Source organism: Leptodactylus fuscus, chromosome 1, assembly GCF_031893055.1.
Source record: "Leptodactylus fuscus isolate aLepFus1 chromosome 1, aLepFus1.hap2, whole genome shotgun sequence".
NCBI lineage: Eukaryota > Metazoa > Chordata > Amphibia > Anura > Leptodactylidae > Leptodactylus > Leptodactylus fuscus.
This window is the reverse complement of record NC_134265.1, coordinates 3,120,944-3,135,864: the sequence shown is the minus strand read 5'-3', so window position 1 is coordinate 3,135,864 and position 14,921 is coordinate 3,120,944. Positions and strand designations below refer to the sequence as shown.

General features: G+C 44.0%; 1 protein-coding gene across 5 annotated transcripts in view; it reads left to right on the top strand.

Annotated features, from left to right (window-relative positions):
* CNTFR (ciliary neurotrophic factor receptor) overlaps positions 1-14,921 on the top strand; it is a 425,728-nt gene that overhangs the window by 165,802 nt on the left and 245,005 nt on the right. For all 5 annotated transcript variants that reach the window (XM_075267249.1, XM_075267240.1, XM_075267223.1 and 2 more), the window contains one exon: positions 13,554-13,638. The gene's annotated coding sequence lies outside the window, so the exon portion shown is untranslated. The remainder of the gene's footprint in view (positions 1-13,553; positions 13,639-14,921) is intronic.

The window sequence follows — 14,921 nt, the reverse complement described above, 5'->3', positions numbered from 1 at the left end:
ACAATGTATGGAGATGTACAGTATGGAGATGATGGGGGCAGAAGTCCTGAAGGGGACCAGCCGGAATATTTACATAGTGGATGCCCCTCCCCCACCTTTAGGGATGATTGACTACCAGAGATCCGGGATCCTTAGACGACTCTGGTTGTCATTGAAAAGGTCAAGTTGTCTCTTCTGTGTCAGAGGCATCAAATATTGATCAGGAGTCGACGGAACGGGAAGTGCTCGGAATATAAGACGACTCTCCGAGGTTTGTATTGTCACATAAATTCTGGGATCAGCGTCGCGTCCTGATGACATTGCTGTCACTTCCTCACACTGTGCATTGTGCAGGGTCTGACCCTCCAGGACATGCGGCGCCCCCCGGGGGATGGAGGAGGAAAAAGATCAACTGAGTGTGAGAGAGAGTCTGATCAGCTGTGTGATGTCACTCACTGCACCGCGCTGTATGTGATGGGTCCTAGGACCCCCTTATATAATGTCATTACTAAGGACCCCCCTATATAATGTCATTACTAAGGACCCCCCTATATTATATCATTACTAGGACCCCCCCTATATGATGTCATTACTAAGGACCCCCCCTATATAATGTCATTACTAGGACCCCCTATATAACATCATTACTAAGGACCCCCCTATATAATGTCATTACTAAGGACCCCCCCTATATAATGTCATTACTAAGGACCCCCTTATATAATGTCATTACTAAGGACCCCCCTATATAATGTCATTACTAAGGACCCCCCTATATTATATCATTACTAGGACCCCCCCTATATGATGTCATTACTAAGGACCCCCCTATATAATGTCATTACTAGGACCCCCTATATAACATCATTACTAAGGACCCCCCTATATAATGTCATTACTAAGGACCCCCCTATATAATGTCATTACTAAGGACCCCCTATATAACATCATTACTAAGGACCCCCCTATATAATGTCATTACTAAGGACCCCCCCTATATAATGTCATTACTAAGGACCCCCCCTATATTATATCATTACTAGGACCCCCCCTATATGATGTCATTACTAAGGACCCCCCCTATATAATATCATTACTAAAGACCCCCCTATATAATGTCATTACTAGGACCCCCTATATAACATCATTACTAAGGACCCCCCTATATAATGTCATTACTAAGGACCCCCCTATATAATGTCATTACTAAGGACCCCCCCCCCTATATAATGTCATTACTAAGGACCCCCCCCTATATAATGTCATTACTAGGACCCCCCATATTATATCATTAGTAGGACCCCCCTATATAATGTCATTACTAAGGACCCCCCCCCCTATATTATATCATTACTAAGGACCCCCCCCCCCTATATTATATCATTACTAAGGACCCCCCCCCCTATATAATGTCATTACTAGGACCCCCCCATATTATATCATTACTATGGCCCCCTTATAGAGTATTGGCCAAAAGTATCGTAAAGATAAATGAAAAAAGAGAATGAAAATAAAGTCACATCATTGATCATTTTACAGAAAACTCCAGAACTGGTGCGGACAGAAGTATTGGCGCCCTCAGCCTAATACTTGGTAGCACAACCTTTAGACACAATAACTGCGCACAACCGCTTCCGCTAACCAGCAATGAGTTTCTCATTCAGACGCTGACGCTGGATAGTACGGGGTGACACTGTTGTCCCCTCGGACTGCAGGGCAGCTTGGACTTGTTTGGATGTTAGTCGAGGTTCTTTATCCGCCATCTGCACAATCTTGTGGTGAAATCTCTGGTCAATGTTTCTTTTGCGTCCACATCTAGGGAGGTTAGCCACACGGCCATGGGCTTTACACTTCTTACTGACACTGCGCACGGTAGACACAGGAACATTCAGGGCTTTGGAGATGGACTTGTAGCCTTGAGATTGCTCATGCTTCCTCACAATTTTGCTTCTCAAGTCCTCAGACAGTTCTTTGGTCTTCTTTCTTTTCTCCATGCTCAATGTGGTCACACAAGGACACAGGACAGAGGTGGAGTCAACTTTAATCCATTTCACCTGGCTGCAAGTGTGATTTAGTTATTGCCACCACCTGTTAGGTGCCTCAGGTAAGTAACAGGTGCTGGTAATTACACAAATTACAGAAGCATCACATGGTTTTTCAAACAGTGCCAATACTTTTGTCCACCCCCTTGTTTATGTTTGCTGTGGAATTAGATCCAATTTGGCTTTGTGACAATTCTTTTTGTGGTTTTCCATTGAAGACAAATTAACTGAAGAAAATACCAAAGAATTTGTGACTGCAATCATTATCTGGGAGAAACGGAGTATTATCTGACAGAATTGTAGGGGGGGCCAATACTTTTCGCCAACACTGTATAATATCATTACTAGGACCCCCCCTATATAATGTCATTACTAATCTATTAGAACATCTTTATGATTAGAACATTCTAGAAGTAATTTACTTTTTGGAAAACTCTTGAGTTCTCTTCCGTCTCCTCCCCGGACACCTCCTGATATTCTTCCACTTTACAAGTACAAATTCCTCTCACCTCAGCTCTCAGGAGATCCAGCCATATAGGAGCCTGTACACACAGAGAGAATGTAAAATGGCCTAGACCCGAGCGCAGAAGCTAAATTATTCATCCTGCTCAATATCTGTCTACGAGGAAAGTTCTCTACAAAGACAAGACAAAGAAGAATAAAACACCCAGAGAAAAACTGAGTATATACCAATATATAGCACCATGTGGTATATACTACAACCCCCATCACTACTCAGAACTACAGTATATACTAATATATAGGAGCAGTATTATAGTAGTTATATTCTTGTACATAGGAGCAGTATTATAGTAGTTATATTCTTGTACATAGGAGCAGTATTATAGTAGTTATATTCTTGTATATAGGAGTAGTATTATAGTAGTTATATTCTTGTACATAGGAGGTAGTATTATAGTAGTTATATTCTTGTACATAGGAGTAGTATTATAATAGTTATATTCTTGTACATAGGAGTAGTATTATAGTAGTTATATTCTTGTACATAGGAGTAGTATTATAGTAGTTATATTCTTGTACATAGGAGGTAGTATTATAGTAGTTATATTCTTGTACATAGGAGTAGTATTATAGTAGTTATATTCTTGTACATAGGAGTAGTATTATAGTAGTTATATTCTTGTACATAGGAGTAGTATTATAGTAGTTATATTCTTGTACATAGGAGTAGTATTATAGTAGTTATATTCTTGTACATAGGAGGTAGTATTATAGTAGTTATATTCTTGTACATAGGAGGTAGTATTATAGTAGTTATATTCTTGTACATAGGAGGTAGTATTATAGTAGTTATATTCTTGTACATAGGAGGTAGTATTATAGTAGTTATATTCTTGTACATAGGAGTAGTATTATAGTAGTTATATTCTTGTACATAGGAGCAGTATTATAGTAGTTATATTCTTGTACATAGGAGGTAGTATTATAGTAGTTATATTCTTGTACATAGGAGGTAGTATTATAGTAGTTATATTCTTGTACATAGGAGTAGTATTATAGTAGTTATATTCTTGTACATATGAGTAGTATTATAGTAGTTATATTCTTGTACATAGGAGGTAGTATTATAGTAGTTATATTCTTGTACATAGGAGTAGTATTATAGTAGTTATATTCTTGTACATAGGAGGTAGTATTATATTAGTTATATTCTTGTACATAGGAGGTAGTATTATAGTAGTTATATTCTTGTACATAGGAGTAGTATTATAGTAGTTATATTCTTGTACATAGGAGGTAGTATTATAGTAGTTATATTCTTGTACATAGGAGCAGTATTATAGTAGTTATATTCTTGTACATATGAGTAGTATTATAGTAGTTATATTCTTGTACATAGGAGGTAGTATTATAGTAGTTATATTCTTGTACATAGGAGTAGTATTATAGTAGTTATATTCTTGTACATAGGAGGTAGTATTATATTAGTTATATTCTTGTACATAGGAGGTAGTATTATAGTAGTTATATTCTTGTACATAGGAGGTAGTATTATAGTAGTTATATTCTTGTACATAGGAGTAGTATTATAGTAGTTATATTCTTGTACATAGGAGCAGTATTATAGTAGTTATATTTTTGTACATAGGAGTAGTATTATAGTAGTTATATTCTTGTACATAGGAGGTAGTATTATAGTAGTTATATTCTTGTACATAGGAGCAGTATTATAGTAGTTATATTCTTGTACATAGGAGCAGTATTATAGTAGTTATATTCTTGTACATAGGAGCAGTATTATAGTAGTTATATTCTTGTACATAGGAGTAGTATTATAGTAGTTATATTCTTGTACATAGGAGTAGTATTATAGTAGTTATATTCTTGTATATAGGAGGTATTATAGTAGTTATATTCTTGTACATAGGAGGTAGTATTATAGTAGTTATATTCTTGTATATAGGAGCAGTATTATAGTAGTTATATTCTTGTACATAGGAGTAGTATTATAGTAGTTATATTCTTGTACATAGGAGTAGTATTATAGTAGTTATATTCTTGTACATAGCAGTAGTATTATAGTAGTTATATTCTTGTACATAGGAGGTAGTATTATAGTAGTTATATTCTTGTACATAGGAGTAGTATTATAGTAGTTATATTCTTGTATATAGGAGGTAGTATTATAGTAGTTATATTCTTGTACATAGGAGTAGTATTATAGTAGTTATATTCTTGTACATAGGAGTAGTATTATAGTAGTTATATTCTTGTACATAGGTGTAGTATTATAGTAGTTATATTCTTGTACATAGGAGTAGTATTATAGTAGTTATATTCTTGTACATAGGAGCAGTATTATAGTAGTTATATTCTTGTACATAGGAGGTAGTATTATAGTAGTTATATTCTTGTACATAGGAGGTAGTATTATATTAGTTATATTCTTGTACATAGGAGTAGTATTATAGTAGTTATATTCTTGTACATAGGAGGTAGTATTATATTAGTTATATTCTTGTACATAGGGGGCAGTATTATTGTAGTTATATTCTTGTACATAGGAGTAGTATTATAGTAGTTATATTCTTGTACATAGGAGTAGTATTATAGTAGTTATATTCTTGTACATAGGAGTAGTATTATAGTAGTTATATTCTTGTACATAGGAGCAGTATAATAGTAGTTATATTCTTGTACATAGGAGGTAGTATTATAGTAGTTATATTCTTGTACATAGGAGTAGTATTATAGTAGTTATATTCTTGTACATAGAAGGTAGTATTATATTAGTTATATTCTTGTACATAGGGGGCAGTATTATTGTAGTTATATTCTTGTACATAGGAGTAGTATTATAGTAGTTATATTCTTGTACATAGGAGGTAGTATTATAGTAGTTATATTCTTGTACAGAGGAGCAGTATTATAGTAGTTATATTCTTGTACATAGGAGGTAGTATTATAGTAGTTATATTCTTGTACATAGGAGTAGTATTATAGTAGTTATATTCTTGTACATAGGAGCAGTATTATAGTAGTTATATTCTTGTACATAGGAGGTAGTATTATAGTAGTTATATTCTTGTACAGAGGAGCAGTATTATAGTAGTTATATTCTTGTACATAGGAGTAGTATTATAGCAGTTATATTCTTGTACATAGGAGTAGTATTATATTAGTTATATTCTTGTACATAGGAGTAGTATTATAGCAGTTATATTCTTGTACATAGGAGTAGTATTATATTAGTTATATTCTTGTACATAGGAGCAGTATTATAGTAGTTATATTCTTGTACATAGGAGCAGTATTATAGCAGTTATATTCTTGTACATAGGAGGTAGTATTATAGTAGTAATATTCTTGTACATAGGAGGTAGTATTATAGTAGTTATATTCTTGTACATAGGGGGCAGTATTATAGTAGTTATATTCTTGTACATAGGGGGCAGTATTATAGTAGTTATATTCTTGTACATAGGAGGCAGTATTATAGTAGTTATATTCTTGTACATAGGAGTAGTATTATAGTAGTTATATTCTTGTACATAGGAGGTAGTATTATAGTAGTTATATTCTTGTACAGAGGAGCAGTATTATAGTAGTTATATTCTTGTACATAGGAGGCAGTATTATAGTAGTTATATTCTTGTACATAGGAGTAGTATTATAGTAGTTATATTCTTGTACATAGGAGGTAGTATTATAGTAGTTATATTCTTGTACAGAGGAGCAGTATTATAGTAGTTATATTCTTGTACATAGGAGGTAGTATTATAGTAGTTATATTCTTGTACATAGGAGTAGTATTATAGTAGTTATATTCTTGTACATAGGAGCAGTATTATAGTAGTTATATTCTTGTACATAGGAGGTAGTATTATAGTAGTTATATTCTTGTACAGAGGAGCAGTATTATAGCAGTTATATTCTTGTACATAGGAGTAGTATTATATTAGTTATATTCTTGTACATAGGAGTAGTATTATAGCAGTTATATTCTTGTACATAGGAGTAGTATTATATTAGTTATATTCTTGTACATAGGAGCAGTATTATAGTAGTTATATTCTTGTACATAGGAGCAGTATTATAGCAGTTATATTCTTGTACATAGGAGGTAGTATTATAGTAGTAATATTCTTGTACATAGGAGGTAGTATTATAGTAGTTATATTCTTGTACATAGGGGGCAGTATTATAGTAGTTATATTCTTGTACATAGGGGGCAGTATTATAGTAGTTATATTCTTGTACATAGGAGGCAGTATTATAGTAGTTATATTCTTGTACATAGGAGTAGTATTATAGTAGTTATATTCTTGTACATAGGAGGTAGTATTATAGTAGTTATATTCTTGTACATAGGAGTAGTATTATAGTAGTTATATTCTTGTACATAGGAGTAGTATTATAGTAGTTATTCTTGTACATAGGAGTAGTATTATAGTAGTTGTATTCTTGTACATAGGGGGCAGTATTATAGCAGTTATATTCTGTGTGTAGCTGACATCAGTCGGTTATACATTTCTCCTATATCAGTTGAGCGCCCCCTGTTATTTTGTGCATTTCTTGCGCCTTGTTCTGTGAGTTCTTTCTTATATTTTTGACCATTTGTCCGTCTTTGTTTCCTGTTGCTTAATGTTCCGATTCTTCAGATAATTGGCAGATTCGGGGATTTGGCGTTGTCCGTGTTGCGATGCTAGAGTGAAGGCCTTCATATGTAGATGATGTGAACACCCGACAGCCGTCTGTTACAGAGAACACCCATCGATTTTTAATAGTTCTATCCGCCCTGTTTGTGATGTGTCCAAATTTTGTACATATGGCGGTACTATAAATCAGAGCTGGCGCTGGGCGGCCCCTGGTGATACCATATGGGAGATTATTCTGATCCCTCTATGATAAGTTCAGTTTCCAGGTTGTTTCCTCCATATAGGATATAATATAGGAGATATTCTGCTGCTTACATCCATATACAGTGCAACCTCATGACCCGTACAGAATTACTACCATATACCTACATGTTAAGTGCAGCAATATGGCACATTGAGGGTTACCGCCATATCCCCCCATATACAGTACAATCACACTCTCCTTATAGGAATACTGCCATATACCCCATATACCACAAATCTTTCACCGGCCATTTATGAGCCGTGTCTGATTGATATGGAGACGCGGTAATTCTTGAGCTCGCCGTCGCCTTGATTGTGTGATAAAGCGGCAGGAGCCCGACATCCAGCGGCCATTCATAGCGATGATGACGGGTGTCGTTACCGGAGACGCTCACCTGGCGAGTGATGTATCGGCGGCACGTGGAGCGGAGAGCGCTGTCCTTCTGTGATAACACCAAACGCTTCATCCTCATTTATGGCAGGACGCTTTGTCTCCGCTGTCACCGCCACTTTCCGTGATCGCTCACCTGCCGGAGTGACAGGACGGGCACAATCCTCTGCGGCTCCTCCATCATGTCCTGTCAGCTCCTCTCTGCGCGCCGCGCTCCTTATCTCGCCGCTCCCTCGCCCTCCATCAGATTTTGTGCTGTCAGAGAATGGCTGATTATATAGGTGTCTATAGGGGTCAAGCCCCGCCCACTGGACATTATACAGATATTACAGGATGGTGGTTGTAGAGCCCTGGTCACACTGCTAGCATGGACTCTGTCTGTAATAGGCGCCATATCGATGTTCTGTTCAATCGTACGGCGGGGCCAAAGAGCGGTCCAGGGTAGGGAGTAACTTTATATACAGAGTCATCTGCAGACTATCACTATATGTAATCAGTAAAGGGAGCGATGCTCTGCAGGTGTGTAGGAAGGTCAGCGGTGTAATAATCTGCAGATATATCACTATGTATCAGTAGATATAGGGAGCAATGCTCTGCAGATGTGTAGGAAGCTCAGTGGTGTAATAATCTGCAGATCTATCACTATGTATCAGTATGTAGAGGGAGCGACACTCTGCAGATGTGTAGGAAGGTCAGCGGTGTAATAATCTGCAGATATATCACTATGTATCAGTAGATATAGGGAGCGATGCTCTGCAGATGTGTAGGAAGGTGAGCGGTGTAATAATCTGCAGATATATCACTATGTATCAGTAGATATAGGGAGCAGTGCTCTGCAGATGTGTAGGAAGGTCAGCGGTGTAATAATCTGCAGATATATCACTATGTATTAGGATGTAGAGGGAGCGATGCTCTGCAGATGTGTAGGAAGGTCAGCGGTGTAATAATCTGCAGATCTATCACTATGTATGAGTAGATATAGGGAGCGATGCTCTGCAGGTGTGTAGGAAGGTCAGTGGTGTAATAATCTGCAGATATATCACTATGTATCAGTATGTAGAGGGAGTGATGCTCTGCAGATGTGTAGGAAGGTCAGTGGTGTAATACTCTGCAGATATTTCACTATGTATCAGTAGATATAGGGAGCGATGCTCTGCAGATGTGTAGGAAGGTGAGCGGTGTAATAATCTGCAGATCTATCACTATGTATCAGTATGTAGAGGGAGTGATGCTCTGCAGATGTGTAGGAAGGTCAGTGGTGTAATACTCTGCAGATATTTCACTATGTATCAGTAGATATAGGGAGCGATGCTCTGCAGATGTGTAGGAAGGTCAGTGGTGTAATAATCTGCAGATATATCACTATGTATGAGTAAATATAGGGAGCGATGCTCTGCATGTGACACCCCCCTGTGATGAGGACAAGTACTGGCTGAAGATAAATCCGTCTCTTCCTCCTCGGGGATCGCTCAGGATTTGGCGTCGGGAACTTGAAGTTTGGAAGGAGAAAGATTTTCCAGACATTAAATATTGATAAACGAAACAATAGAAAGTGAAGAAGAGAAAAAGAAGTTGTGGGGACGAGCGCGGGGTATAGAGGGCGGGGTATAGAGGGCGGGGTATAGAGGGCGGGGTATAGAGGGCGGGGGGCCCAGAGGGGGGCAACATGGATGGGGGCAACAAGAGAGCAGAGACAGGAGCGGAGGAGAGACAGGAGGAGAGACAGGAGGAGAGACAGGAGGAGAGCAGAGACAGGACGAGAGGAGAGACAGGAGGAGAGACAGGAGGAGAGACAGGAGGAGAGACAGGAGGAGAGGAGAGACAGGAGGAGAGACAGGAGGGGAGACAGGAGGAGAGACAGGAGGAGAGGAGAGACAGGAGGAGAGACAGGAGGGGAGGAGAGATAGGAGGAGAGGAGAGACAGGAGGAGAGGAGAGATAGGAGGAGAGGAGAGACAGGAGGAGAGGAGAGACAGGAGGGGAGGAGAGATAGGAGGAGAGATAGGAGGAGAGGAGAGACAGGAGGAGAGGAGAGACAGGAGGAGAGACAGGAGGAGAGGAGAGGCAGGAGGAGAGGAGAGACAGGAGGAGAGGAGAGACAGGAGGAGAGGAGAGACAGGAGGAGAGGAGAGGCAGGAGGAGAGACAGGAGGAGAGACAGGAGGAGAGACAGGAGGAGAGACAGGAGGAGAGACAGGAGGAGAGGAGAGACAGGAGGAGAGACAGGAGGAGAGACAGGAGGAGAGACAGGAGGAGAGGAGAGACAGGAGGAGAGGAGAGACAGGAGGAGAGGAGAGACAGGAGGAGAGGCAGGAGGAGAGACAGGAGGAGAGGAGAGACAGGAGGAGAGACAGGAGGAGAGACAGGAGGAGAGGAGAGACAGGAGGAGAGACAGGAGGAGAGGAGAGACAGGAGGAGAGACAGGAGGGGAGGAGAGATAGGAGGAGAGGAGAGACAGGAGGAGAGGAGAGACAGGAGGAGAGGAGAGACAGGAGGAGAGACAGGAGGAGAGGAGAGGCAGGAGGAGAGGAGAGACAGGAGGAGAGGAGAGACAGGAGGAGAGGAGAGACAGGAGGAGAGGAGAGATAGGAGGAGAGACAGGAGGAGAGACAGGAGGAGAGACAGGAGGAGAGGAGAGACAGGAGCGGAGGAGAGACAGGAGGAGAGGAGAGATAGGAGGAGAGACAGGAGGAGAGACAGGAGGAGAGACAGGAGGAGAGACAGGAGGAGAGGAGAGACAGGAGGAGAGACAGGAGGAGAGATAGGAGGAGAGGAGAGACAGGAGGAGAGGAGAGACAGGAGGAGAGGAGAGACAGGAGGAGAGGAGAGATAGGAGGAGAGACAGGAGGAGAGGAGAGACAGGAGGAGAGACAGGAGGAGAGGAGAGGCAGGAGGAGAGGAGAGATAGGAGGAGAGACAGGAGGAGAGGAGAGACAGGAGGAGAGACAGGAGGAGAGACAGGAGGAGAGGAGAGACAGGAGGAGAGGAGAGACAGGAGGAGAGACAGGAGGAGAGACAGGAGGAGAGACAGGAGGAGAGGAGAGACAGGAGGAGAGACAGGAGGAGAGACAGGAGGAGAGGAGAGACAGGAGGAGAATCAGGAGGAGAGGAGAGACAGGAGGAGAGACAGGAGGAGAGGAGAGACAGGAGGAGAGGAGAGACAGGAGGAGAGGAGAGACAGGAGGAGAGACAGGAGGAGAGGAGAGGCAGGAGGAGAGGAGAGACAGGAGGAGAGACAGGAGGAGAGGAGAGGCAGGAGGAGAGCAGAGACAGGAGGAGAGGAGAGACAGGAGGAGAGACAGGAGGAGAGGAGAGGCAGGAGGAGAGCAGAGACAGGAGGAGAGGAGAGACAGGAGGAGAGACAGGAGGAGAGGAGAGACAGGAGGAGAGGAGAGATAGGAGGAGAGACAGGAGGAGAGACAGGAGGAGAGGAGAGACAGGAGGAGAGACAGGAGGAGAGGAGAGACAGGAGGAGAGACAGGAGGAGAGGAGAGACAGGAGGAGAGACAGGAGGAGAGGAGAGACAGGAGGAGAGACAGGAGGAGAGACAGGAGGAGAGGAGAGACAGGAGGAGAGACAGGAGGAGAGGAGAGACAGGAGGAGAGACAGGAGGAGAGACAGGAGGAGAGCAGAGACAGGAGGAGAGCAGAGACAGGAGCAGAGGAGAGGCAGGAGGAGAGCAGAGACAGGAGGAGAGGAGAGACAGAAGGAGAGACAGGAGGAGAGGAGAGGCAGGAGGAGAGGAGAGACAGGAGGAGAGCAGAGGAGAGCAGAGGCAGGAGGAGAGGAGAGACAGGAGGGGAGGAGAGACAGGAGGAGAGCAGAGGAGAGCAGAGACAGGAGGAGAGGAGAGGCAGGAGGAGAGACAGGAGGAGAGGAGAGACAGGAGGAGAGGAGAGACAGGAGGAGAGCAGAGACAGGAGGAGAGGAGATGCAGGAGGAGAGGAGAGGCAGGAGGAGAGGAGAGACAGGAGGAGAGGAGAGACAGGAGGAGAGCAGAGAGGAGGAGAGCAGAGACAGGAGGAGAGGAGAGACAGGAGGAGAGGAGAGACAGGAGGAGAGCAGAGAGGAGGAGAGCAGAGACAGGAGGAGAGCAGAGACAGGAGGAGAGGAGAGGCAGGAGGAGAGCAGAGACAGGAGGAGAGGAAAGGCAGGAGGAGAGGAGAGGCAGGAGGAGAGGAGAGACAGGAGGAGAGCAGAGGCAGGAGGAGAGCAGAGACAGGAGAAGAGCAGAGACAGGAGGAGAGGAGAGACAGGAGAAGAGCAGAGACAGGAGGAGAGCAGAGACAGGAGGAGAGGAGAGGCAGGAGGAGAGGAGAGGCAGGAGGAGAGACAGGAGGAGAGCAGAGGAGAGCAGAGGCAGGAGGAGAGGAGAGACAGGAGGAGAGCAGAGGCAGGAGGAGAGCAGAGACAGGAGAAGAGCAGAGACAGGAGGAGAGCAGAGACAGGAGGAGAGGAGAGACAGGAGAAGAGCAGAGACAGGAGGAGAGCAGAGACAGGAGGAGAGGAGAGGCAGGAGGAGAGGAGAGGCAGGAGGAGAGACAGGAGGAGAGGAGAGACGGGAGGAGAGGAGAGACATGAGGAGAGCAGAGACAGGAGGAGAGCAGAGACAGGAGGAGAGGAGAGACAGGAGGAGAGACAGGAGGAGAGGAGAGACAGGAGGAGAGACAGGAGGAGAGGAGAGACAGGAGGAGAGCAGAAGCAGGAGGAGAGCAGAGACAGGAGGAAAGCAGAGACAGGAGGGGAGGAGAGACAGGAGGAGAGCAGAGACAGGAGGAGAGCAGAGGCAGGAGCGGAGGAGAGACAGCAGCAGAGGCAGGAGGAGAGCAGAGGCAGAAGGAGAGGAGAGCAGAGACAGGAGGAGAGCAGAGACAGGAGGAGAGCAGAGGTAGGAGGAATGCAGAGACAGGAGGAGAGGAGAGGCAGGAGGAGAGGAGAGCAGAGACAGGAGCAGAGACAGGAGGAGAGGAGAGGAGAGCAGAGACAGGAGCAGAGACAGGAGGAGAGGAGAGGAGAGCAGAGACAGGAGCAGAGACAGGAGGAGAGCAGAGGTAGGAGAAGAGCAGAGACAGGAGGAGAGCTGAAGTAGGAGGAACGCAGAGACAGGAGGAGAGGAGAGCAGAGACAGGAGGAGAGGAGAGACAGGAGGAGAGACAGGAGGAGAGGAGAGACAGGAGGAGAGCAGAGACAGGAGGAGATACAGGAGGAGAGGAGAGCAGAGACAGGAGGAGAGGAGAAGAGAGCAGAGACAGGAGGAGAGCCGAGAGGAGAGACAGGAGGAGAGCAGAGACAGGAGGAGAGACAGGAGGAGAGCCGAGAGGAGAGACAGGAGGAGAGCAGAGACAGGAGGAGAGACAGGAGGAGATCAGAGACAGGAGGAGAGGAGAGGCAGGAGGAGAGGAGAAGAGAGCAGAGACAGGAGGAGAGCCGAGAGGAGAGACAGGAGGAGATCAGAGACAGGAGGAGAGGAGAGGCAGGAGGAGAGCAGAGACGGGACATGGATATATAATTATTGGCTGATGCTGTGCCTGGTCATCCAGAGATATGAGGAACGTGTCAGTGCCATTCAGGAGTCCTGGAAAGTTGTGTGACAGTACCATACTCGCCTGGAGCCGCCTGGCCACCATGTGCCTAGTGATACAGTGACCTGGTAGCCGGCTGTATTGCTGTCTGACTGTAGCCCTCAGGTAGCTGCCATCAGTCCTGTGTCGGGGGTGGGGATTGGCCACTGTCATCAATCAGCAAGTGTAACATTTGTCTTCTCTCTTCTTCTTCTGCAGATATTCACAGCTGAGGAAAAGTCTCTGCAGGAGCTGCGAACACTTCATGAGCTGACAGGCGGAGGCACTGAGGAACACTCATAAGGTAAACTGCAGGGGAGGGGGCGCCAGTGTCTTCTGGTGGTCTATAAATGCCCCCAGCTGTGGTGACAGAGGGGCCCTATGTACTGCAGGGGCCACATTACACAATGTACACATGTATGAATGTATCACTCCCATCATCCCTGACCCCAGGAGCTGACAATCTAATCTCTATATCACACACAATGTATCACTCCCATCATCCCTGACCCCAGGAGCTGACACTCTAATCTCTATATCACACACAATGTATCACTCCCATCATCCCTGACCACAGGAGCTGACAATCTAATCTCTATATCACACACAATGTATCACTCCCATCATCCCTGACCCCAGGATCTGACAATCTAATCTCTATATCACACACACAATGTATCACTCCCATCATCCCTGACCCCAGGAGCTGACAATCTAATCTCTATATCACACACAATGTATCACCCCCATCATCCCTGATCCCAGGAGCTGACAATCTAATCTCTATATCACACACAATGTATCACTCCCATCATCCCTGACCCCAGGAGCTGACAATCTAATCTCTATATCACACAATGTATCACTCCCATCATCCCTGACCCCAGGAGCTGACACTCTAATCTCTATATCACACACAATGTATCACCCCCATCATCCCTGACCCCAGGAGCTGACAATCTAATCTCTATATCACACACAATGTATCACTCCCATCATCCCTGACCCCAGGAGCTGACACTCTAATCTCTATATCACACACAATGTATCACCCCCATCATCCCTGACCCCAGGAGCTGACACTCTAATCTCTATATCACACACACAATGTATCACCCCCATCCTATACTGAGAACACTGATATTTGTGGTTTCCCTTTCCGAGGATTGTGCCTGGTAGGTGCGATGCTCTGCGGCTCGTGCTCTGTGAGCGGAGGAGCTGACTCTCTACATGTGACTGTTAGTCGGGGCAGGTCAGTCACAGAAGAGAATTAGCACAACAATGTCCCTGAATCTCTGGTCATCTGACTAATCCCCCCTGAAGTGACAACAATCACAAGGGGCGAGAAAACATGGAGGATTTAACCCCTGAATAGCCAAAGCTACTGGAGAGTGGAGGATTACAGTGTGCACAGAGACCTAAGTACAGATTACATTGTAACAAACCATCAGCTGTGTGAGCAGGACTAGGTGAGGGCGTACACCCTGCAGCAGGTTTATTCGGTCTGTGTCACGTCCCGTCCTCCATGATTCCCGTTGGGGCACAATTAGAAACTGGCGCAAATAATCACACCTGGGACCGGCACTA